At 40.4% G+C, this 27,091-nt stretch overlaps 1 protein-coding gene across 7 annotated transcripts in view; it reads left to right on the plus strand.

Annotated features, from left to right (window-relative positions):
* Positions 1-432: 432 nt before the first annotated feature.
* The window catches only part of LOC135313030 (homeobox protein HMX1), an 82,297-nt gene continuing 55,638 nt past the window's right edge, over positions 433-27,091 (plus strand). For 2 of the 7 annotated variants that reach the window (XR_010372580.1, XR_010372577.1), the window contains exons 1-2: positions 433-801; positions 2,870-3,690. The gene's annotated coding sequence lies outside the window, so the exon portion shown is untranslated. The other 5 variants (XR_010372579.1, XR_010372581.1, XR_010372578.1 and 2 more) reach the window with 5 other exon arrangements.

Consider the following 27,091-nt stretch of genomic DNA (forward strand, 5'->3'; position numbering starts at 1 on the left):
CACATTGTTCTGTTTCAACAATGGCCCCGCCTGCAGTGGGCCATTCTTCTTTGTTGCAGAGCACCTCATAAAGGACATTGAGACATCTGCAAACTGGGGAAATAATCCCCCAAAACAGCCTCCTTTTCATGTCAGAATGGACTGCTCAGTACAATATCCTTTACTAACTCTAGGAAAACAGAAACAAAGCAAGCAAACAAGGAAAATAGCACTAAGAACACAGAAGTGTCACCCTCTTGAACTCCTGAGACCTGGGAAAAAACTGTAAAACTGAAGTAATGTTCCCCCCACGAGGCACAACTAAAGACATTTTGCTCTGAGCTTGGGAGTCTCTCCCTTCCTCTGGATTTTTGCCTCAAACAATTTTGTGACATTTTTGATGAGGAGGAGGGAAAAAATAGGGTTCTTTCATTGAATGAAGAGAGTTGTGGGAAAATAAAGGAAGATGGGTGAGGAGGACTGTAAATACACTCCAGTGACTTGCAGCTGGGGTGTAGAAAAACACATATATCATACTAATTGTTGTTTAGTCTTGTGTGCTTGACAAGTACAACATCTGTGTTTAGATAACATAGGCCTGTGATAGACTCAGAGGCACCCTATCAAACATGCTTGAGATTCCTGCCCCGCTGTGGGAAAGATCAACACACAGCGGTAAAATACGCCTGCGTGATTCCCCAATATACAGGCAAAACCAGCAGGTTCAGCGATCCTCTAGCAAGGACCGAGCTCCGTGGTGCTTGCGTCCCCACTTGTGTGCCTCTGCCCAGGTGCTGCTTCAGGGATCCTGAGATTCACGAGGTAACAAAAATAAATTTCCTCTTTGCATTTCATCCCTGGTTTTGTGGTTGTTCCTGTGTCCTGCCTGTGTCAGCTCACACATTTGACACAGTCAAATGCCATGTCTGGCAAAATGTCATGGACTGGGGAGGCCATAACAGTGACTCCCTGTATTCTGGGATGGCCCAGTACTGAACACTGGACCCACCCCTGTGGCCACTTCCTGGCTACATTGGCTCTGCTGGAAGCAAGGTCTGAAATAGGTGATGGGGTGGTGGTTGCCCCCCACAAAACTGAAATGGCTATGTGTGGATTGCCATGGGAAGTGACACTGGATTCTTCAGGCAAGTTAGTAGGGAGATTGGGATGGTTGTTATTTACCAGACTTAGAGCTCTTGGCCATGAGGTTGTTGCATGATGGAGTAAAATGAGAGAATTGGAAAAGGAAGACGGGACTTTACAAGATGCAAAGGCAACTGCACAAGAAGAAATTACTACTCAAGCAGAGTGGTGCCATGGGTAGCAAGGTACTGTAAGATGATTGATAGCGTGCATTGCTAATAAATGGGGGAAGTGAACAAGCAACTGTGTGGTGGTTAGTTGCCAGCTGGGGTTAAACCACAACAGTCCTTTTTGGCACCCAAAGTGGGGCTCAAAGGGTTTGAGATAATGACAGGTTTGATTGGAATGTGCTAGACTGAATTTATCGCTGTTATCACTGTTTAGCTATTAATGGGCAAGCTCCTGTGCTTGCGGTGGGGCTGGCTTGCCTCACTGTATATTAGAGTGTAGTGCTTGTTAGTGGCTTCTTTTTGCTTTCGCTGCTTGCTGTACAGCTGTACGATGATCGTTTCACTGCGCAGTGCCTGGGAACATTGCAGTAACAGCAATGGCCATGCGTTGGTTACGGGATCCAATCTGGACAGGGTAGGAGTAACGAGAAGTACCAAAATGCAGTTTTTGAGTGGAGCGCCTGCCTCACTAAAACCCTTGATTATACCAGCAGTGACAAATGCTACAGGTAATGCAGGCGCCCTGGCAAATGCCTTGAAGGAAATGGGGGCTGTAATTTTGGGAACATCTGTTCAGGTAGTGAATAAAGGAAAGCTAGTAAAACTGAAAGGAGTTACAGCACAGGCAATGCGTAAACAAATGTGCAATGATCTTGTAGAGGCCACTGTCCCACAAGATCAGAAATAAATGGGATTACACCACTGGAAATGTTTTGCCGATGGCAAAAGTTTGCACCTACACAAAAAAGCTAACCACCCCTGGCCCCACCACCAACTCCACGCTCACCCTCTCCTGCAGCCGAGCGGCCGGACCCTGCGCCCTCCCTCTGCTTCCTGCCCAAAGAAGCCCGCTCCCAGTGGAGGGCCTGTCCCAGCCGTGGCTGCTAGGGCATGGCAGGATGCCACCAGCCCCCAGGCAGCTCAGCTCCGGCAGGGGTGAGGCCTGGGCGGGAGGGGGACGGGACCTGTTACTCTAGACATGAAGATTCATATGACGACCCCTGAGAATGGTGTATGGTTCCATACCACATCTTCTCCTCTTTGTTTACATCCTTTGTCAATGCCAGATTCTCAAGTTCTTGTGTTTCAGGTATCCTTTATGACTACCTGTGCCTTATCCAGAGGAGATGGCTTTGGAGCAGTGTTATTGGTGTTGCAAACCCAATGTTGAACTGAAGTTCAATCTGAAAAAGCCCAAGCCATAGCTCTCCAATCTGTGTGGTCAGTTACCTTACACCAGGTTATCAAACCTGGAGTAATATTAGCTGAAGGAGCTGGAGCAATGACTGGAAGGAAATGACACTCCTGTTCTCCTCCCCTTCACAGGTTGGCTTGTTGTGCTTTGTAGTCCTGTACTACAAGCACATACCCTGGATACATTTCCACAAGATCAACATGTAAACATTTGGATTTGGTTAGCCTCCACTGTAACTAACTCCTCTGCTTTTGTATTAAGGGAAGATTAATAGCGGAAGACCTTCTGACAGCATGCCAGCCCCAGTAGCTGTTTTGCAGAATTATACCACACGAAGTGATTTTGATATTAATGTTTCTCATTGCTATTTTTTTCTGGGTAGGCAACAGCTGTACACCGATGAACACTACAAAATTGACTGGCAGTGGACTGTTTCCTCCTTCAACACAATAAACTCTGCATCAATTCTGAAGGCATATGTCGCTTCAACGTAACCAATGAATCAGCCAGAGTAGAGGAGGACATTCAACATCTCCAGGAACAGGAGGTACACTTGGTGATCCTTGCAGGTCCCTTCCAACTCAGGACATTCTATGAAATTAAACAATCTATTGGTGGTGCCTGGCTGGATGAGTGGTTTAATTCCCTGGCACGATGAATGGGACACCTGATTCAAAGCATTATTGTAGAGCTATGTTTATTCCTTTATCTATACGTATTTATTGTGTGCCTCTGCAAATTACACTGTGCTGCACCCTGCAAGCCCAAAGGGACACTTCCAGCTTTGCCAGCCCCAGCAGAAGCGGTCTTCTGAGCAAAGGGGTAGAATGTGGGAAAATAAAGGAAGATGGGTGAGGAGGACTGTAAATACACTCCAGTGACTTGCAGCTGGGGTGTAGAAAAACACATATATCATACTAATTGTTGTTTAGTCTTGTGTGCTTGACAAGTACAACATCTGTGTTTAGATAACATAGGCCTGTGATAGACTCAGAGGCACCCTATCAAACATGCTTGAGATTCCTGCCCCGCTGTGGGAAAGATCAACACACAGCGGTAAAATACGCCTGCGTGATTCCCCAATACACAGGCAAAACCAGCAGGTTCAGCGATCCTCTAGCAAGGACCGAGCTCCGTGGTGCTTGCGTCCCCACTTGTGTGCCTCTGCCCAGGTGCTGCTTCGGGGATCCTGAGATTCACGAGGTAACAAAAATAAATTTCCTCTTTGCATTTCATCCCTGGTTTTGTGGTTGTTCCTGTGTCCTGCCTGTGTCAGCTCACACAAGAGTTTCACCCAAAAAGGAGTGGGAGCTATGGGGGGGCCTCTTTGTTTTGGAGGTTGGGGGCAGCTGGTAATTTTAGGGGATTTTTTTGTTTGCTTTGTGGAGGGTTTTTTTGTTTGGTTGTGGGTTTTGTTTGTTTTTTTTTTTAAAGTTTGCTTCTCATGAAGATCATCTCACAGTGAAGCCTCTCATGTTGGCTGTGGCTCTTGGTAGCAATGGAATCTATTAGTCACACAGAGCTGAATACTTCAGATAGCTTTCAGCACATAATGCTGGGATTTACTCTTTAAAAGGCAGGCTTTTTATAGAAGGTATTAAGAGTTTTTTACCCAGGGCTTGTGACACATGTTCTAGACAGCTCTGAAGTCCCATACTGGAGTTGCTTTCAGCAGCACCAAGTTAATTTTGTCAGGCATGACCCTATGTTCCTTAGGCTACACAGGACAAATCCGGGTATTTGTTGCTTCTGCAGAGGTTCTGAGAAGCACCACAGTGCATTCCCAGAAGACAGTCATTGGGGAAAAAAGCAGAGAAGGAAAAGTCCTTTCTGCTTGCTTTGACTGCGTTTGGATCCATCTTCATTACACCAGATCTGCAAAGAAGAACCTTCAGAAGAAGTTAGACTAAAAAGATTCCGTCATACTGTACACAGTAACTTGAACACTTTGAGCAAAATCTCTGGGAGGTGGTATCTTCACTCTTCTATTCCTGACATCTGCAGAGTAACAATACTGAAAACTATTTTCATTGTAGATCTTTATTTGTGAGAAAAATCTGCTAACAGTACAAAAGCCACAGCTGTCTTCGCCTCCTTTCCTTACATAGGCAAGAAATAATGGCTCCAGACCTTTCACCTTATGAAAGCTTAACTTTACTTACATGGTAGTCAATAACTTCGAAGTCAATAGCTTTACTCATGTGAGTAATTCTAGATACGTGCTCAAGTGCTTATACGCTCAAGGTCTAAATTAAGACAAAGTACTTTGGCACTGAACATAAGGTCTCGAATAAACTACAGTAGAGTGTAACTAATCAATTGTTCTACATTTGCCAGAGAGAAAGAAGAGTGGAAGCGTATTCTGTTACTCTGATCTTAACTTCTTGTTCTTCATCTTTGAAAACTTAAGTAATGAAGAGCAACAACCTGCAGATATAATGTGCTAAATTACTCAAAGTCATGCAAGTCTGTACACAGATTTAAAGCGAAGTAAGAAGGGTGCTTCAAAATACGCGTACAAAGCACCTGCACCATAAACCACCAACCTGCCATGGTACCACCCAGCTATATATATGATTACAGAGGGGTTGGGGGCAAATGAAAGAAAGGGGGGGGGGGGTGAGTTTTTAAATGCCAACAGATTTAAAAGGAAGTCAAAGATCATGAAATTGCATTGTAAATGGTAGAGTGCTTAGACATCTTCTCCTATGAGTGCTGAATAATCAGATATCCAGGCTGTAAGTTTTTGCTATCCTTACTTTGTCTGATAAAATATTTCTTTCAATAAATGCTACTTAGAAGCCACTGAAGTGGTATACCTGGCTACGTAAATGAAGGATTTGACCTTACCATGTATTGCACAGTACCAAGTACACCTGCTTTAGTGAGATGTATCAGTCAGTGGGGATAGATTTATGCCCCTATTTTACTCAGCTGTTTGTGAAAACTCAGTCTCTTCTCATATTCCTTAGGCAGCTACATAAGGTGCCCAGTTGCTGAAAGTACCAGGAAGCTATTTACAACCCTAAAAGTAAGATTTCCAGGAATAGCCCAAATTTTTTCTAGCCCAGCTTTGCTAGATAAAGCAAGCTGGGCTCCAGAAAGATGCTGCAGCTTCAGCTGACCAGAAGACAGCTCCTCTTTGAAACCTGCTCAGGAGAGCAGGCTGTGCACAGCCCAGCTACACAATCACCCAAACTGGGATGTAGAGGACCTGGATCCAAGACCTGGCTCAGAGGGATGAACAGCCAGTCCCAAGAGCCTTACTACCCCAGTGCTTTCCCCCCTCTCCCTTTCCAGATGCTGCATTGTAGAAGATAATATATTTTAACTAGACCAAGATGCAACACTGGTGATACCTGTTTCTGAAAAGATGTTCCTACTGTTTCTAACTATGGCTCTGGGTCCAGCTATGATCAAAGACCATCAGAGACTTCCAGAACTAGGGGCAGTGCTACTTTAGTATCATGTTTTAATGGCATTGTATAGCTGTATGTATAACCATATCACCAACAAAGCGTAGATCGCAGTCACACAGATATCAGACATTCACTAGCAAATCCGCAGATTTTCCACTTCAACATAAGAACCAGTAGGTGTATGATCCTCTCATATTCACACCAGAATTCCCCTCTCCTCCTACAGCTGCTTTAAATGCGACTCTTCACTCCTTCACTGATACAGTCTATTTCATCACATTTTCCAATTAAATAGGCTGTGCTCCTGTCCCCTCTCCCTAGCACTACCATAATCCAAGTAAGCCTTTACTCATACACAATAGAGGAGAAAAGAATGGCAGGGATTCACTCTCCCTTGATTGCCAACCCAGGTGCACATTTAAACACAGAGTTCCTTAGGTGGGGCAGAGACATCAGCAATTACATGGGATCTGCCTCAGCAGCCAGGACCCAAAGCACTATGCTCTCTATCAAGTGAGATGTGAGTCATTACAGTCAAAAGAGCTAATCAGGTTAGCAGTTTTTATCCTGAATGCATTTGATATAATTTTTAAGTTTCTCTTCTAAAACTTTGGTTCCCTAGAGATTGATAATTTAAGTAGTTGAAAGAAGTGATTAAAAACATGAAATAGTTGACATATGGTAAAATGCAAACATTAATATTCAAGAAAAAAAAAAGCTATTTCTTAAGGCATACTCAAAGCTCCTCTAATAATATCTCAGGATCGTTATTTTATTTTACTTATTTCAGTCTCGCTGTCTTCTACCTGCTCCCCAATAACTGAAAGCTACCAGACATTAAATAGAGTTAAATGCAAAAAACTAAACACAGGTACCTCAGTGGTTTACTAGTTTGTCTTCCACACCATATACCAACACATTCAACAATTCCCCATACCATGCTATCCATTTGAAGGGCAAAACACTTAAAATGGATAAAACACTTCTGAGGCTGAGTTTTCTCAGCTTCAGAAACCCACAAGACAAGGGTCCAAGTTCACTCCTGAAATAATGAAAGAGGAAAATTACATTAAACTTTTTTACAAATATCCTGATAAAAGTTTTGTCTGTTGTAAGTTAAGGGTCCAAAACCTCATTAGAAAGACTTCCAGCTTCTTTATATGACTTTAATCCACATAAATCAGAAACCTCAGATCAAGTTCCCTAATAAAATAATTGTTTTATACAGTATCCTTACCTTAATAAAGCCAAAGCAAAACACAAGCTTACTCAGACAACTATTCACTTCTGCTTTTCTACTCAAGAGAGAACACTTTATGCTTACCTCCCTTGATTTTAAGAAACCAAGTTTCATAAGGCCCTGCTGTACCTGATTGTTTCAGCTGGCTTAACTAGAACTTTTCCATCACCTGCTGGAACTTAACCTTCCAGCTCTTCAGCTGGGAAGGACGTTTTACCAGGAAATGTCTCATGATTAGTTTATAAATACTTCTTCAGCAGTGCTACAGCTAGAGAGATTTCTTTGTGTGTTTATAGCATGCAGCATTAGCTAAATGCATTGTCTTTCAACAGATCTCTGATTTTGGCTCTGCTTGAGGTAAAGGAACATCTCTAGCAGCTTATTACCTTTGCTGGATTTAGGAGCTGTGTCATTGCTATCATCCTGTTCTTCAGAGAGCTCAGCAGTAAAGCTGAGAGCCTGTTGCTGTCTATGCTTACCCAAACACATTAAATTAATGTACTTCCCAAATATCGGCTTCCTTCTTTCTCCATGCCTTATTTGGCTCTTGGGTTTTTTGCCTGTTAAAGTTTTATTTAATTTCCTTTCTGTTCCTAGTGACGGTTTAAAGACTTGGTTTCCAGTTATGTTTCTTGTTGTTCCTGTGTCATTTTGGTAGGATTAGCTTTATGAGTTGCTGGCCAATTTGTCTAAAGCTTGTCTTGTTTTCTTGCATGTTAATTAGGCAGGAGAAAGGTCAAGAAGGTTCTCTGGGCATGCTGAGGGCTGTAGCCCTCTCCTTTAACAGCACAAAGATAGGAACGGGTAGGGACAGAGGTGCCTGGGGAGATGAACAGGGATAGAGTCTGCTAAGAAATCTTTGCCGTATTTTCTTGTCTCTTGGTTCAAACACAACAAAATTCTTAGAGAGGGGTGAATTTGGAATCTGTCATAAAAATTTACTTTTAGAATAAAGAATGAGACCACTTTCTATGCCTGTATATTTCCTTGGGGATATTCTGTCAGAGTATCTTCAGAGAATTTTCAACATCACTAGCTTTTGCAAGGGATTGCTAAAGCTGCTGTTAAACAACTGGTGCATTGGAGCAATAGTCTATGGTACGTTAGTGGTATCAGTAGGAACAAAATCAAGCCATGTGCCTGATTTGAGTTTTGTGCAGGAGAATGAGAAGAAACTAAGCAATCCTTCTAGGTAAGTGATGTGGGTCTTCTTAAGATGCCTGCCAGGAGGGTATAACTGAACAGATGAACACAAGTCATTAAAATGCTTTAATGAAGGAAGAAAAGAAAAATCCAGAAAAACCTGCAGCAGATAGGAGTACTTAGATTTTCCGCCTTTTTTATTCCTCTTAAGCTGCTGCTTAAATACATAAGGAGCTATTATTTTCAATGTTCTAGTCTTTAATTCTTGTCATTGTCATAAATTTAATGAAAAGATAATACTTAAGCTACAGGAATGACTAAGCACATACCTTCAAGGACTGGCTTTCAATTATGTTAAGGTGCCTAAATAAATCCAAAATCTGCTCTTTCACAGCCTATCTTATAGATACCTAATGGTCTGGTGAGAAGAAAGATTGTTTATAAATAACTGAATGGAGATTTGTCCTTGTATATACCTGTTTTAAAATTTACGGTGTAGTCTCCACCATTATTTTTGTACTTCCATATATTTTTACTTCTGTCCCTTTGGTTATTTAATTGAGTCTTTTAAGACTTTCTATTTTATGCATTATTTTTTTTCTGTTCTGATGGGCAAATTCAAACCTGTTACACTAGCAGGTAACACTTTTCCTGAGCTATGGTGAGACCAAACTTCACTTTTATCGAGATGCAGAGAGAAAACGGACAGTAGATAAACACTGAATTATTAATGCAGTCATGTCCCAAATAAATACAATCCAGTAAAAAGGTGCATTGACCTCATTTGAAGGGTTTTGTTAGTTTGTTTTTCTGAAACCATTTATTTCTACCATCTCCTGTAGGGCAAAACCAGAAAAACAGTTTCCCAAGGATGTTGATTGTCTTCCTGAAACTTTCATCTACAGATATTTAATGTCTCTTAAACTAAAACTTTTTTCCCAGTGAGGAAAAGCTTCTGATTCTGCAGAAGTCTTAGCCTTTGTTTAGAAGAAAGTTAAGTTTCTACTATCCACAGTCTCTCAGATCTGTCTCCTACCCCGTAGAAAATGGGTTTGGGGTGTTTTAGGTGTTTAAACATGTTGCCTAATTTTAGCAAATTCTGACTGAGCGCTAAAGGATTCAAAGCTTCTCATTTTCTCTAGATCTCATTTAAGTAGCCAGGCAGTTGGATAGAAGGTGGGGGAGGGAGACCCAAAACAAACTGTTGTAATTTCTACTAAGTGAAAGAATACAGTAGCAACTCCTTCCCTAATATACAGCAAAGAAACTGTATTTGGGATTTCCCAACCACAGGGAAATCTTCAATTTGCACATCATCAGATACTGAGAATCCAACCCCAGGAACGCAATGTGAAACCAAGGTTTGTTTATTTATTCTGTTGTTTATAGAACTCTTGTGTAAAAGAGCTCAGGGGTGGGCAACTTTGGATCTAGTAGTAAGCAGAGAGGAATTGCTATTTAAGCAACTGGCTGCGGCTGAGCTGAAGATGAGGCTTGTGTTGGGGCTGCGAGGTGTGGGTACTGGGCAGAGGTAGGCTTCTCATTTGAATCCAAAAGGCATGCAAAAAGACTAATATTTCTCAAAACTGAATGTAAACTCCCCAAACTCCTCCCATACTTCCTTTCTGTCCCAGTTTCAGGAACCTACGTTTAAAGCAAAGCAGACATTTTATCAAGCTGAAATTTCATTAAGCAGAAATTTAGCATGTTGAGAAGTGCTGTTGAATAGGAGCCTTTATAACTTCATCAGCTAAGGACTGCTGATGTCCCAGAACACTCTTAAGAACTTGCTGAGTTAACAGTGGATACTTTGTAAATCCTGTGTTTCCCTATTTGCTTTTTAAATATAAGTAATACAGTTGTTGCTATACTTTTTGAAGCAAACCTATTGCACTCCTGCATTTTTACAAGGAATTTGCTGCCCTCTGTTGATCAGATGTGTTAAACACGACACATGAAACAACTGTTTCAGAGGGCACGTAGAGGCATTTGGATATTTATTTCTTAAACTTTGAACCTTTATAGTGCAACTCTTGAAATTATGTATGTGTATTCAATAATCTGGCTAAAGAGGATACAGCTACTGTTACTGTGAAAAGCCTGGAGCTGTAGGCACCCTATTATTTGTTAGCTTCTCTTCATACAAAGCAATAAAATGGGTATATGTATTTGGGAATGATGTGTAATGTTATTCATTATGTCTGCAACCTTTCATACAATGGCACTCTGTTCATACAGGGGCTTATGCAATATGGATGGCAAATAACATTATTTTGAACTGATACTGCATAGTTTTGTCATATTGAAGTGCATGAGTGAATGCCCGCAACCACTGGACTTTGCTTTTCATTAACTGGGAAACAAAAGCATGCAACTAAAAGCTTTTTAGCAATGAATTAAGTACATAATACACATACTGCCTCTAGGAGCCAGAAAACCTCCCGCTGACGTCTCAGAAAGCACAAATTAGAAGCCTACAGCAACTTCATAATTGTTGAAGCAGAGAGAGATTTGCTTTCCTCACCCTTTTTATGAGTGTCACCAACCTGTCTTGAAAGATAAATAGGATTCATTGTTTACAATATTGAATTCCAAAGTATTGTTTGGCAAAAAGTTCTGCCAGTTAAACTCTCTGTCAAAGCAAGAATATAGCCTGGCATGGTAAAAAGGTGAACAAATAGCAAGGCCTGCATTTAACAGATGATTCAACATGCATGTAGCTACTGCTGGGAAGCACAGAGTCATCACTGAGACTGCAGCATGTGTGACCCTACTGAAAAAGAATAGTGGTTAAAGCACTGTCTTTTTTGTTTCCTACAACAGCTCCTGAAATCCAGGAAGAGCTTCCTTGAATATCCACCCACCGCTGTTCATATTTTAAGCCAAAGGTTTGGCTGCTGTTTCACAGTTAACACATTGAAACCTTTGATCTAGCTGGGATTGTGACTTTGACCCGGTACTGCATCTCTGGCTAAGGGGATGTGCAGAGGTCCAGCCACAGGTTCTGCACTCGCATGAAGACCCTAAGTTCCTGATAAATAAGTCAGTTCTTGAGCAGAATCTGAGCAGGACTGGATGATGAAAGCTGATACTAGATTCAATGACAGGATGAAAAAATACCTTTCAGGAGATTACTCTATACTTATCTTTGTACCCCCCTTGAAATAGGATTTCAGTGATGATAGTGATTGTCAGTTTGATAGTGATAATATGGGATTAGGCATTCAATCTTTAGATGTTTATCTGCAGCTTATCTTCCTAGAAATAGGGCTCTAATGCAAAGATTGGAAACTCATGTAAATATTATTGTTGTTTTCAACATTCCATAGCCCCTTCTCAGATACCTTCTACAGTGGTTTATCAGACCAAGCTTAAGTAGAATAGGTAGCAGCAAAGTTTGCACTGTTGGTACCAACATGGTCCTATATTCTGTTTTCTCTTTAAGGGAGAAACACAGAATCATCTTTAGAACAATTTTGGTAAACTTGAAAAATACTGAGTTCTCTGGCTTACTGTTCAATTTCCTCACTGGATGGTATGTATAATCCTTAAATAATATTTTGGACTCCAGAATTAATGAAATCAATATAGCCACTCCTGTCTGGGTAGATCAAACTTACTTTTTCAATTGCACAGAAGGAATTAGTTTGATTCCTTTTTTAAAAAAAAAAAAGAAAATGTCTTGTCACCTACTTAATTGCTTTTTTCACTGAAGTCTTTAAATAGGTGTCATTTAAATCCTTCCCACTCACAAGACTGTAATTCTGCAGAGAGAAGACTAGAAATGGCTGGAGTTTAACATTTTACAAATTGATTTCCAAATACAAGAGGAAACCAAAGTATAGAAAATTGAGAAATCTAAATCCAGTTTTAAACCAAATGTTCTGGCTGCTTATTAAGGCCATACTTTCCTGTGGTAAGAAGAAACTCTGAAAATTGTGGTTTCTCTGATGCTAAATTCATGTGCCTGTGTCCAACATCAATCAGTGTTGCTTAAAGTAACAATAATCCAGAAGATTTCCACTGAATGCACCACACAAAAAACTTCTGGGCACAGCTCCTTCAGCTCTTCGTTCTCTGCACTCCACAAGCATCCGTGTGCAATCCCATGAAAGGGCCTTGTATGGATATCTGGATGAGACCGTGCTGGACACCAAGGGCTCTTTGCTCAGCCTCCAGTGTACAGTCACTGCTTCTCAGAACAGCCCCGCGTGTGGGTGTCACTGCCCTGAGCTGGTCTGGATGGTACCGCATACGATACAGCTACTGGAGCGTAACAATCGGATATCTAACCAGAGACTCCTTTGTCATTATTCTGCATTAAACCCTTGTATTTGTCCTTCACAGAAGCTCATTAATTACTCTCCCTCTGAAGAGCTCTCTTTTTTGTGTTACCTTCTCAGTTTAAAAGCAGAGTCCTGCTTTCAGTCTCTGGCCCTTCGTGAGGACACTTGTGGCAGTACAGGGACTAGGAACTCCAGCTGTCAGATTCTGTGGGGTTTTTTATTTTGCATGAGGGCAATAACTTCTTTGTCATGCTAAACTAAATGTATTGCAAGCTATCTGCCATTCTGAAAGCACCATCTGTGTAACTAGTTGAATATACGAAAACTCACCTCTTACCACTTTCCTTCACCTTCTTAACCACCTCTTGCTACTTCTGTTCTTAGTTGCATGTTGTGATGATAAAATTTCAGTTGTGTTGTATGATAGCCCTTGACCAAAATCTCAGTTCACCATTTCCATGTAAAACCAGTCCCCAGCACTTCAGTTAGTCATGAAGATTTTAAGCATAAGTAAAAACCATGAGAAGGGTTGGGTTTTTTCTGACAGCTTCTTGTGCCTTGTGTTTCTTCTTGTGTGCAAAAAATAAAAAAAAAGCAGAAAACCATAAGAAGGATCTAGAAGCAACCAGAACTTGCTTGATAAATACTCCACCGGCTCCACAGCTTTCTTTGACCTGTGGATGTTTGTTTGCACTGTTTGAGTAGCATGACCTTCCTGTGGGCTTTGGCCTTGGAGACCCACTTACCAAATTAGGAAACAGGCACATGTTTTAGCTGGTAGTGAGTTGGCATCGGTGGCTGCTTCCTCCTCAGATAAGGCTTTTTGGCTGTGTGTGGTTTAAAATCATTACTTTGAACTTAGGCTACAAATGAACAGAAGGGGGCTCTTCCCGATGCACAGAAGTGCAGAGAGATCAGGCAGTCCAAAAAGGCAGCCATAACGAACACAGCTTTACTCCTTTACAGCCCTGGCCACAGAAGCATGTTCTTATACTAAAATGTTGACTTCAAAGGAAGCTGCAACAGCTAATGTTTGTCTGTTTACCCAAAGTCTTTAATGTTGTGTGGTAAATGGCTTTTCACGTGCTATACAAGCAAGACAGGAAGGAAAGACAAGAAAATGTGCCCAAGAAAATATATTATTATTACTATTGCTGGAACAGCATGATCATGGTAATAAGAATAAATAAATAATTTTAAAAAGCAGGTCACAGTTGTACATACTTTTAACAATAACATTGTTGCAAGGTTCTGTTAACACAAACCATTTTCTGATGGTTCATTTACAGAAGCAAGCAAGGTGTTAAAACCTGACTAAACTTGCCCCGTCAAGTTGCTGCAGACACTGCAAAAGACTCCCAGCTCCTTTTGCATTTCTAATTAGCAACTGTCTGCCTGATTGATTAAGGTCCTTATAGTTCCCATCAATAAATTAATTGAGCTGATTCAGTCTGGGCTCAGGAGCCCTTCTTGAAAATGAATTCTTATTAAGTACTTAGTAAATTGTAAGTATAGTGCAAGCAACCAGAAAGTGCACTAGCTAAACTCTGGAGATGGGCTGAGGCTAGAAATACAGGTAGAAGTAAATGCCTATCTCCTTGTCGTCCAGGATAACAAGTGTAAGGAGATGTGATGTGGAACTGTCACTGTGCAATACACTTAGTGTATCTGCTGTTATTTTTACATGATTACAGGAGTTGATTGCTGCACTAAAAGCTTTAGATACAACTTCCTAAATGTTCCTTACCTCCCACCATTGGAGTCTTAATACACTGTGTATTAGCAAACTGTTTCCAAAAAATTGCTTAGTAATTCAATTTGGTTTGCTTTACTGGTAGAACAGGAGGTCTTATGGATAAGAAAGCAGTAGATGTGGTATCTCTTGACTGTGCTGAACATCAGTGGAAGGGCTGTATGACATTCTTCTAAACAAGCAAAGGAAACTTTTGTCTTGATAGCACTTCCATGGGTGGATATGAAATTTATCAGTAAAAATGTCCAAGTAGCGCTCAGCAGTTTAGTGTCAAAAGGTAAGAGGTACATCGTGTCTCCTGTTCCATTCAATCAGTCCATGTATTGCTGACAGCACCAAATCTGCAGTTCTTCTTTAGAAAATTGGAGGACAGGGTTAGAACTCAGTGTGATCTCAGCAATGCAGAGAGAGACGGGGGCAGGTGGGTAACACTGACTGGAAAAGAACGTGTGGGATGATGGTGCCACACAGGGCAAATCGGAGTTAACAACAACCTGCTGCATCAACAACACGTCAAGGTGCATAAACAATCTAGCCTGAAATATAGGGAGTATTCTTCTGCTCAGCTACTCTTTTTGTGTTTATGTGCTGAATGTGACCTATTTGAAAACAGTCTGGGTGAAAACAGTAAGAATTCACTCAGAAGCATAAAAACAGACTCAGAAAGGCTGGAGGAGCTGAGGTTTGGTAGCCTGAAGGAAAGAAAGCTGAGAGGAGGACTGACACACACACAGTCAAACACAGAAAAGCCTACTGAAGAAAAAGGGAATAACCTGTTCTCCATGTATGTGGCTGTCAGGACAAGTAATGGGCCAAAATCACAAGTATTTAGGAGTAATCTCTATTATTTAAGGTGACCTTATGCAAAACTGAAGTCAGTTTATAACCCCAAATTCTCCTTCTCAATAAATGAGTAGTCATCATCCAGCAGTTGCTTCCAAGTGTAATGTGTTTCACTTTTAATAACAGAGATGGCAGCACCGCTCACCGGCGTGTGAATCCTCTCTAGCTTGCTCTGCAAGACTCCTCTTTAAATGCAGCAGTGAGGTACAGTCTGTGCAGAAGTGGACTGTATTACTTCAACTCTAATTCCTCTTTTGCCCATGGCTTATCTTGCCTCATCTTTTTTTCCTCCTCTTTTATCTCTTGACTGAAAATGCCATTTCTACCTATGCACTTGTTGACAAATTAAAAAACTATTGTCCTCACACTTTCATTAGAGAACTGGGTTAAGCTGCTGCTAATAAATGCCTTTTGAAGAGGCAGGCTCAGGAGAAATACAAGGGTATAAATCTAACTAAGCGCAGCCTTGCAAAGGACCTGGGGCATAACTTGCTCATCGCCAGCGAACCCCAGAGACAGCTCTACCGCTGCACACTTAACTGCTATAGAGAGATGCTCGTGTTGCTTGTTTCGAAGCAGCAGTACTTTCCAGTCTAAAACTCCCTTTTACTCTTTATCTAGGGTCACATAATGAGAGGAACTTGCTCTGACCATTTAAGTCGTGCTGGGAAGGCTAAGACCGATTCCATTTCAGCAGTTTGCAAGTTGTTGTATGTGAGCTTATAATGATGGATTACTTTAATGGTCCACTGTTCTACTTTACAACAATTTATTGCGGGTAGTACGTGAACCAGTAAAGCTTGAGAACTGTTGTTCTCCTTCAGCCATCAATTAAGTTAGTAATCACTGCTACACTGGGCACACAAAACGATCCTATTTGTCTTTCAGGGTTCAAAATCAAACAGCAGCTTTTCAATGACTTCCAAGAGCTCTGTTAGATCTGTATATTAAGATCATGCTTCCGTTTTCCATGCTGCTTTTGCAAATGCTCTAGAAGAAAATGTTTTGAGTCTCAGCTAGTGTTATCAGCTTGCTCTTAAGGCTATTCGGGGCTCCTACTTACAAAAAAGTAACGGAGCAATCCAAATTATATGTTACATTCACCATTAGTTTCAGTGGAGTCCAGCTGAAATTAAGGTTTCCTGCTTCATGGAGAAATATGATGTTTTGAAATGTTTCTTTCATCCCAACTGAAAACTTAAAGTCAACATTATCTAAAAAAAGGTCATTCCAGATAAAATGGGAATATCATCATCACAGTTTTCCTGTTAGTGCTGCAACATTTAGAAATTATATGAAATATAGTGTTTCAAATTATTTTGGCATCAAATTTAGATGAAAATTGTGCACTCTCGGTTGTTAATTTCAGCTAAAGAAATATTTCACAAGAGAACTTAATCTAGCAGAAAACTTTGAGTAAGTATAGTTGATATCTTCATGGAATTGTCCCATTACTTTATTTTGCTCCATCATACTTTTATTTGTCTGTCTATGACTTTTGTCTTACATACTGTGACTGTAGCAAGGAAAGGGCAAGAGAGATGACCCATTGAGGGGGATGCCAAATAAAGGGCATTATGTCCAAGCACAATACCATTGATGGATCTTCGATGGCAGGAGATGCAGTGTAATAAGCAAGAGGAGCCCTTGGGAAGATGGGCTCCAGAGACCAAACTCTTATTTGGACCCTGCGGTCAGCTTTTCATTGCTGGCAGAGTACCTCACATGTTCTAGTCTGCGGCTGGGCCTCCTGGGCACTGTATTAATAGCAAGAACATCCACAAGGAAGGTCAAGGAAATTATTTCCACAGTGTACCTTAAAAAGGAAGTAAAAAGATATTCAGATGGAATAGCAAAGGTAAATTATATGGGCTCATCCTCTAACTTTTTTTCACAGTAAAAGAGAAAAGCAGGGCTTTAGTGCAAGCCAGTGGACTTGATATGGCCCTTCTAGCTCTGCTTATCACAGTATCACACTTAAGCCACTGCCCAGGACTGTCAGAAGCAGAGGAGGTGCTTGGCAATGTCAATCGAGTAATTCTAAGTGAAGCAGACAACTCTCCTGCAATGAGATGATCCATTCCCCCTCCCCTTTCTCCTTCTAGCTTTTGTAGGTTTGGAAAGCTTCTCAGTGAGAAGTGTTTGGGTTTAGCTGGGAGCTCAAAGTCCCCAATTCATTCTTCTCTTGTTTTTGTAGGGATCAAGTTATCCCTCAGCAAGATAGGTTTTGATCATCAGGAGATTGTACCACTCAATCGTGAATGAAGGAACTGCACTATCTTAAACTTTCTGCACAGTGATTCATCTTCACAGGTTATGAGTTTCTTTGACTTTACCAGCATAAAGATAAAGGACATGGGGTGAAATGCCTCATGGAGTTTTGGGAGAGCGATTGCGACCAGGTCGGGGTGGGAAACTGCTGTGAAAGCTTTTCGTCATTTGGGAAGGAGTGCCTACAAATATTTTACGGAAACAGAAAAGAATATTCCCCCCCTCCTTTTTTTTTTTTTATTTATTTTATAACTTTGTGAAGGATCTGGTTAGCCGCTAGATGTCATCGGTGTTATAGTGAAGGGGAACGGTTCAGAGCTGCCGCGGTGCTCCGGGGATGCGGGCTTTCCCCGCGTAAGTTACCCTATAAATCCCCGGAGCTGTTAGAGACCATCTGAAGCTGGGAATACAAGCATCTCTGGTATTTCTCATTATCAAGACTTGCACCTGAGAGATTAGGCAGAAACCACGATGAAGTATTGAAAACGTGTGAGAGTCTTGTAAAACACATTTTTAATATTTTCATAATTAAACGGTAATTTTTCATTAAGAAAAATGCAAATATAGGCATGAAAGTAAAGAGGGAGACTTTTTTTAATGGATTTGTTATTTCTTCTGCTATTAACTAATGGTAAGCACATTAGACATTTTCAGATTGATTCCCCTGAGGTTTTCATTTATCTGATAACCATTATCTGATACACAGAAATAAGTAAATAAATAAGCCCATTATCTGTTAAGTCCAGAATCCTTTAAAGTGAGGGCAAATCATCCACTGATGAAAAGGGAGTTTAGATTTATCTTTTTAGAGTGGTAGCAGTTATTTGGAGTCACATTAACAACACTTACTTATAGGACAGTAGGAAAATATACATTTTCATCCCTGTAAGGGCTAGACAACCAACTGCATTTGAGTTTTGGTAAATGTTAACCTTTTTCCGATTTCACCCGTATTAAGGCACAGGGTACAATGTGTTTCAGTGCAATTCCACAAGAAACATTGATTCTGATCCCAGGACTGCCTCCCTCCTGAGCTTTGCTGAAAGTAAGGCTGGTCAGCAGGTTTATAAAGATTTGGGGATGCCTGGTTTTATAAGGTTTATAAGGTTTTATAAGGAAAATTGCTTCTTCTGAATGGTCTTAAATGTGTATAAGTGGAAATCAAGGATATTCAAGGGTCTTCCTTTCCTCAGAAATACACTTTGACTGCCCAGAAATCCCATTTCTGTTTCCTGGGAAATAATGTACCTGCATTAGAGCAGCCACACATAAGGTGACCCGCCAGTTTCCTCCCAAGCTCACAATGTACATGGATCTGTGTTGCAGTTGTGTGCACTCACCTACAGAGAGGGACATCTTGAGGTTAGGAAGCTATCCTAGCATGCAGTTTCTCTCTTCAAATGATTAATTATATGACCATAAATCCATAAGTCCTCTACAAATTTTATAGGAGCTTCATAGTTCATCAAAATTGTACTGTGCTTCTGCTTAGGAGACTGGTGGAAGCAAAGTAGACCAGAATTTGTGTTTTAACACACAAATCAGTTAAAATGAGTTGAAGAAGAAAATCACCATTGCAAGAACAGTTTAAAAAAATAAATTAAAGAGGAAAACAAACCCACCTTTTTTCTTCCTGTAATTTCAGTCAATAAAAATTCAAAAACCTTTTTAGGAAAGTGGGAAGGTGTTCACAAAAAAGTATTCTCGTTCTTGAAGTATAAGTCAGAAACAAACATAGTATGGCACTGCGTAAAACAAGTTACAGAGAAAGACATTTGCCCTGGCAAGCATCAATTCACACTAGTCTGGAGTCTGCAGACAGCTCAGGAGTTCAGCTATAACAGATTGGTCACAGCTAAATATGCCCTTAATCCATTGCTAAGAGTCCCTGGAATGCAGTAAGGTCAAGATTTAAAATAAAAAAATATATATATATATACCCAAAGTTAAGAGTTTTAGGGCAAGATTTTTGGAGGAACATGCAGACAAACAGACCGTAGGACCTTAATACCTTGTACCCTTAACATTCTTTAGGCTAAATCAATATTTTCTGCCCTGGTCTGAAAACCTGCTGAGCACAGAGGGGCATCCCTAACTTTAGTGGGTCTTTACTGGTGGCCCACCTCTTAAAAGTCAGACTGTTCAGTTAGCAGTCTTAATATTTGTTTATGTCTCCATGTATTTCTGTCTTTTTTGTCTTTTCTTTTCTTTTTTTTTTTTTTACTTACTTCCCAGTTATGCTGTGTTAGGCTTCACAGTGCTGAGCTGGCTCTACCTTTCTAGAATCACACAGAAAAATATCTTCTACCTTCATGCATAACACACAAACCGACTGGTGCTAACACCGGTGCATGAGCCTTAGCTTCAGGTCTTTGCACACTGTTAGAAAACAGATTTCCACTGATTACTGTAAAATTTGAGGTGGCATTTCCACAGTGCATAAGTATTCTACCATGATTTGTTTTTTATAATGTGCCAAATTAAAATTAATCCACATATGCAAAGCAGAAGTGTCTTTATGAGTAGCACCTGAGTACTTTTGTTCCCCATAATATTATTCATGACAAAACATTAGACAAACCCTGACTATGGTTTAGGACAGGAGGTGGACAAATATCTCTCTTTACACCCAGTTTTCTATGATTTTATGCTGCATGGAATGAAAGCCCTACTGGTCTAAGAAGAGCCATCAGTACATCATTTTCCCAAATACCTACAGGGTTTTCTGCACAGTTACCTGTCTGCACACATTTTATACCACAATCGGGAATACAGCACCAGTTCAGGGAGTTCTGCGGCCACAGGGGCATTTTCCTTCCTCTCTCCACAGCACAGTGACTCCCCACTGCACTTTATTATGCTGCAGTCTTAGTCTGAGACCAATCTTTTCAAGAAAAATGGCATGTAGTACTGATTTTCCTTGGCAAAAATATCACATTGCTTTTTCCATTCTTCTCCTCAGCTCTTCTGGCCCTCACTCACTTTTGTTCATGTTTCAGATCTATCCTAGTTCTGTACATAATCGATTAGTTCAGTGCAAGGTAATTCCATCCAGCACGTGACACATTCTCTTCAGAAAGGAAGCTGTGAAGTGTTGAGGCTTTGAGACTCTCCATGTTTTTTAGCAACCATTGAGTTAAGACTTCACCACATGTGTAAAGTACCAGCTAGGTTCCCTCCCTTTAAGTTTTGGGATTAGACAGGACAGAAACATGGACATCTACAGTTATAGGGTTTGTATTTCCTCCAAGGAGGATTCATTGTGATGACAACAGAAGTCCTGCTACTAGGCATAGAACTTCTCTTCCCTCTGTCAGCATCCCCACCTTGTCCCCTGATGTCGCCTTTCCCTGTGTTAAGTCATAATGCTCTGGAAAAAATGTGCCCAGAGTGGTCTGTTGTGGACCTCATGGGTTGGATGACATGAAGTCATCTCCCCCTCTTCAGTACTTCATGAGAAAATGTCAGGCTTGGAGGGCAGAGCTAAAAGTCTGTAAAGGTTATTCTGAGAGAAACAATAGCTTAATTCCTGAGGAAACTGAGATAGAATTCAGGTGATGGTAAATGATGCTGGATGCTTTTGAAAACCTTGGTCACAATCTTTTAATTAATATGAATATCCATGACTGCAAATATGTCCTGTTTCTATATTACAATAATAAAATAATACAATGTTATTAGATCATAATGCATATCATGGTTAGTAAAACTACAAAAGAATAGTAGCAAATGGTCACGAAAGCTGCTGTTACAAGCTGCCTCTTAGATTAAGCTCTTTAAAGCATACATGTAAAGAGACACTCTTACATGTACATTAAGATCAAGAGTGAAATAATACATTTGACAATGTCACCTTCAGTGGTCTGCAGTCATTGGCACACTTGCAAAATGTAGAAGTTGTCCATCTGCATTGGGCTGTCACAAGTAGGGAGCCAAACGGGAACTGTGCAGCAGGCAGGCATGTCACCCCATGGAGGTCCCGGCGGGATCCACCGTCTGGCTGGTTTGTACACACTGGTCTATGGTGCCCCTTATAAATAAAATCGCAGGTGATGCTGTGATTTCTATTTGCTTAAACAACCTGTATCCTGAGAGGGGAATTTTCTGGATATAACCTTGAAAATTGCGCCTTAAGAAATCAAATAACCAACAAACAAAAACTAATGGCTTTGCTTTCAATACCTGGTTACACATAGGTAGGAATTATTGCAAAAGTCCACTTAACAACAGATGCATGGGATTTGATTTTGGTATGTATAATGCTGCAGGATAGACAGTGATACTGCATTGCAACTCCAGTGCTCAAAAAAAAAGAGACAAAAAAAGACACCTGTTATATTTCTTCTCCTTTTATTAGTTTACTGAAAGCGTCTTGGATGTTGCTGCTTACCCAGCCTCTCAATGACAATATGTTTCCCCTACATAATCCACAGCTGCATGCTTCTCCATCACCTAAAGCATTTGAAAGCCAGGACATTCTGATGATTTTACTTACATATGGTAGTGAAGCACTGTGAGTCCAAGGGCCAGATTTCAACAGGAGTCTGGCAAGAACTCATCTAGAAATGATTGATGTGTTTCTTTGTAACAGTAAAATTCCAGGCGTGAGATGTATTTGAGTAGTGCATTAATGATGAAAATTTCATTACTCCACTTCCATGTGCTTTATCAAAACACATCCTTACAATAATGATTTTTCTATGAAAAAAATATTGCCTTTGCATTTAATAAGTCCACTTCTCCTTGCTGACTGTAGGTATAGAAATAAAATGGCAGATATGTGGATAAGACAGGTACAGCTCAAGTGCGCAGCTGCTAAACTCTACAGACACCTTACTTCTAACATCCAAGTCCTTAAACAGCTGAGCTTCTGTGTCTGTGCTCAGATTTATCTCAGCCTTCACAGAACTAGGCTTTTTAGCTTATGTTTAAACTCAATCAAAACTGTAAACCGGCCGTTCCTCGGCATATCCACCTCAAAAAGAGGTTGATCTAGTAAGACACAGCAGAATGCAAAATGTAGCATACACACAGATACACTGATAGTGTGTGTACGTAGGGATTAAGGCTCCCATGCTAGAAGAAGGAGATCCACATCCCATTCCTTCAACTGCTTGAGGAAATTCAAACCATATTTCTTCCCTTGCATATGGATTCCTAACCATAGTCTGTAGGCTCTTCCCTGCACCAGCGGAAATTACAGAACAGATCAATACAATAAATGGTAACAAATCTCTAGGGCAGCCAGCATTCCCCAAAGAGTCCCAAAGAAATGTAGATTTGAAACTCCTAAATCAGTTATTAAAATCAGCCTCCTGACCAGAGGAAGAGAGAAGGGTTCATGTCACCCCTTGACTTTAAAACCCAGTTTTTAAAGGATCTGTTGCATGCCTGGCGAACCAGAGATTAGTATGTCTGACTTCTGTCTCAAGCATTGGTAGAAATAGAGTTGAAATGGCTTTCATAGAGAGAATCTATGTCTCCTAAGTGTAATAAAGTTCTTCAAAGCAGAAAATATGCCTGTGGATAAAGGTCACATACTTGATGTAATGTTCTTAGATTTCTAAAAAGCTTTTGATGAGCTCAGTTATCAGAACCATTTAAAGTAGACAGGATTTAATGGGATAAGAGGGAGGATCCTCCTGTGGATTAATAACTGCTCAAAAGATTTGTAACAAAAAGTAGTGATAAATGGTAGAAGGTAATTGCTGATGAAGTCCCACAGGCATCCAGATGTTCAACATATTTGTGAATGGTCTGGAAAGAAGGTGAGTAGTGAGGTAGCAGGTTTTTTTAATGATATGAAATTGTCTGGAGTGGCCAGAATTAAAACCATCTATGAAACATTTCAGAAGTACCTTTTGATACAAAATGGACACAAGATGGCAAATTTGATACTGAAGAATAAAAAGCCATGCACATAGCCAATAATGAAACTCTATATATGTATACACTTATTCATAAATAAAGGCATGTGTATGTACACAGTGCTGGACTCTCACCCACCTATCACCATCTGCAAAGAAGTGATGAGTCACTTTGCATAAATCTTCGAAAGAATCATTTCAGCTGTGGTCAAAAAGAAAAATAGGGTGATAGGAAACATTAGAGAAGGAAGAGGGACCAATATATAGAATGATGCTGCTTTAATAAACCCATCATGCATACATACTCCTTCAATACTTTATGCAACTACCTCACCTCAGAAAGATTTATTAAACAAGATACATGAAAGTTCAAGACAGACTGCTGCATACGCACAATGAGTCCCATATGAGAACAGATTAGAGAACAAGAACTCTTGCATTTGAAAAAGAACTAACCTCCTGGTCCCTGCATGTCACATACTTGCTGAGCTTAGGACAAGTATATCTCAAAAAGAAGTACTTTGGAAGTACTGAAAGTAGTTTACACGCAGGGGATTACAGTGTCTTCTTAGAGACACCCTAGGACTGGGTGAGATGAGGATGTTGTCTAGGGAGTCAAGTCACCCACCTTACAGCTCTGGATTGCACTTTTTAAATCTGAGACTTAGCTAGCAAGGATGGTACTAAACCAGGAGGAACTAGTTACAGTCTCAGCTGGAGTTTTTAGAGCCACAAATTAACAGCGGGAAGGCAAATCTTTAGACATTAAAATTAAGTATGTGTTTAGCAAGAAAGCAGAAGTGCCTCTGAAAATATTATGTCAGGGAGTCATGTTTCACATACGTATTATTTATTTAAAAACAAAAAGTGTCACCTGATTATGAGACAAACCGTATAGAGCGTCCCAGATTGTTTCTGGTACCTAAGAATCATCTCATGCCAACCTTCTACAAAGGGAAGTCACAGATTGCTATAGAGGCCCAGCGCAGCCTAATACAGGCACCTTGCAGATACAGCTGTATCACTGCAGCAGATGATCAGGTTCAAACTGATGGGCAGCATTGTGTGCGTATTTATTCCTGATCAGGAGACAAGGTAGGAGACATGACATGTTCTGACTTATCACTAGATGCTTCTAATGAGCTATAATTACATCATTATTACATCTATAATTATAAGATTACAGCAGTAGTACCAAAACTCCTAAAAACCTCTCAACGCTATCAAAATTCCTTCTGTCAGCTGGATTCAGTCACTGTGACTGCACAACACACTGGTAGATCAAAAAACAAACCTTAACAAATCTGATCAAAAAAGAAACTACTAGCCTTCTGAAAGTATATGCAAGAAAAAGCTAGGAAAAGGCTAAAATAAGTGGATTGATAGGTTATGCCAATCAGTGAGTGCAAATTACAATTGCAAATTTAAATAACTCTATATAAATAAAATCCTGTTGAGCAAATTATCCGCAGAGGATAGCTGGTTTCTTCCTACTCACACATACTCAGAGAGTTATTCCACATATTTTTCCCTCCACTTACAAAACTCAGTGAGAAGTAATGAAATTTTCTTTTAAAAGAAGGTTTAAATTCACCTAGACATTTTTTAAATTGTATTTGTTGGCATTTTCATAGAAACAGAACTGTTAAAAGTCCATAACTTTCACTATCAGTGCATTAGACGTACTCCACAGTAACTTACCTGAAACTCAAACTAGAGGCACGCTGGGAAGGATTAAATCCTGGCTTCATAAATCAGTAGCAAGTTGATATGTAACAGGAAATACTTTCTCAAATTAGGGCTCATTGCTGATTGATGTACTTAGTTGATCGAGGCATTGCTGCAAGGTTTACAGCACAACTTTCAAAGTTATCTAAAGAAGTTAGGACAGCCATTGAATCTAAAACGGGTCTAAATCCCTTAACTTCCTTTGCCTCCTTACAAAGCTTTGACCTGCATTTACACTGTGGTGCAAAAAGAATTATTTTATTCCTCAGAAGAGTTTTGAGGACAATTTTTTTTACCTGTTGAATGTTTTCCAGTGAGTGATAGCTGCCTGGCTGCTGCCAGCTTAAGTGCAAACACAGGGTGATATTTTTGTCACTGTAGTGATTTTTTTGTCACTGTAAATCATTCTAACAGTTACAATTATTATTATTGTTGCTATTTCTGAAATATTTCTGGGAGCTACATCACAACGGCAGGGTCTGCACAGGACATGTAGTTACTTCATTGCAGTAATAATTTTGGTCATTTGCAGTAACCCCCACTGTTTATAAAGATATCCAACATATTCTGTTTTCCCTGCCAAAAATATCCTTTCCCTTTGTGTCAAGTAAAATTCAGGCCAAAGTTCTAAGCATCAGGTCACAGGGCTGTCTAAAAGTGGGAAACATCAGGTAAACTTAGTCTTCATACCCATTCCGCCTGGAGTTTCTTCTTCTTAAAGCAACAGTACAGCAGCTGAGGTCAACTTTCCTTTTGCCTCAGCTAGTCCCACTAACATCTAATCCTGGCCTAACACACTTGTGATCCTGAGTAAGGTTGTCTTTACCCGTGTGCCAAATATCAAAGGCCAAACGTTAAAATTGCCAACCTGGTTCTGGATTTTCTCCATATGAGCTCAATAACAAGCCTGTTTATATGCTGGGAAGGCAAAGGGCAGCGTATGGGAACAAGGATGTCAAAATCCAGACTTCCGTGAATCCCTGAGCAGCAGAACAGCACATATCGAAGCAAAGTAATGTCACATATCTTCTAAGCATGGCTGTTAATATTTGTGTTTCCAGGCGGGGTTTGGGTTCTGGCACCCTGCTTGGATGAGGCAGCTGAGTGATGCTCGCTGTGGGGAGGCCTGCAAAGAGGCTGTTTGCTCAGAGACTCTGAGCTGGAATCTGCTCGGCAGAGGCTCGTTGGCCTCTTGGCTCCTCAGTACCAGGCACACCAGTTAGAAAACCACAGGAGGACAGGATCAGGCCCTGAGCAGACCTTTAATCCTATCTTATAGGTTTCAGTGAGGAAAATCCATATTATTTTGTTGCCTAATACTGTTCATGGGATACAAGAAATCAGCTTAACAAAAAAATCCTCAGTAGTGTAAGTACAAATATTCCTTTTTCTTTTAAGTTAAAAAATTATCCACTGGGAGGTAGAGAATAGAAGGAAGAAAGGAATTTCTACCTAAAATCAGTACAATTTGACCATATAATGATTTTTTTAAGTTGGTTAACATACCAGATACTAATCCAGTCATTAAAGAGAACTTCATGTCTGAAATTTAGATGTTTCTTTTAGGTTTTGGGTTTTTTTTTTTTTTTTAAGAAGGTAAATTCCCATTCTTTTAGGAAAATAATATACTCAGAGCTGTCTTATTTCCTGCTGTTGATTAGTTATGAGTGGCTGGTGTATCTTCAGCAACGAAATCATAAGCAAGACTTCAGTGAAATCCTGGCTGCACTGCAGTCAGTGGGGGCTTCACTGCAGCTCTCTCCAGCAACATGTTACACAAGCAGTTCTGCTTTTAAACAATAATAATGCTTTGAAACTCTTAAGATATATTTTTTGCAGTGCAATGTTGTATGGTGGATGTTGGCTTTATGCTTCCCTGGATAGTAAGTAAATCTGAGATAAAACCTTTCTGGCAGCCCTAACACCAAATAGCCTTTACTGAGTCTGTGCAAAACATTCCCTCTCAAAATACAAGCAAGGGCTTGGGCAGAGCCCTGCAGATGTAAACATGAACGGTTAGAAACCAGCTCTGACCATGGGCTGGCTTAACACAT

The sequence above is a fragment of the Phalacrocorax carbo genome, chromosome 4 (genome assembly GCF_963921805.1).
Source record: "Phalacrocorax carbo chromosome 4, bPhaCar2.1, whole genome shotgun sequence".
Taxonomy (NCBI): domain Eukaryota; kingdom Metazoa; phylum Chordata; class Aves; order Suliformes; family Phalacrocoracidae; genus Phalacrocorax; species Phalacrocorax carbo.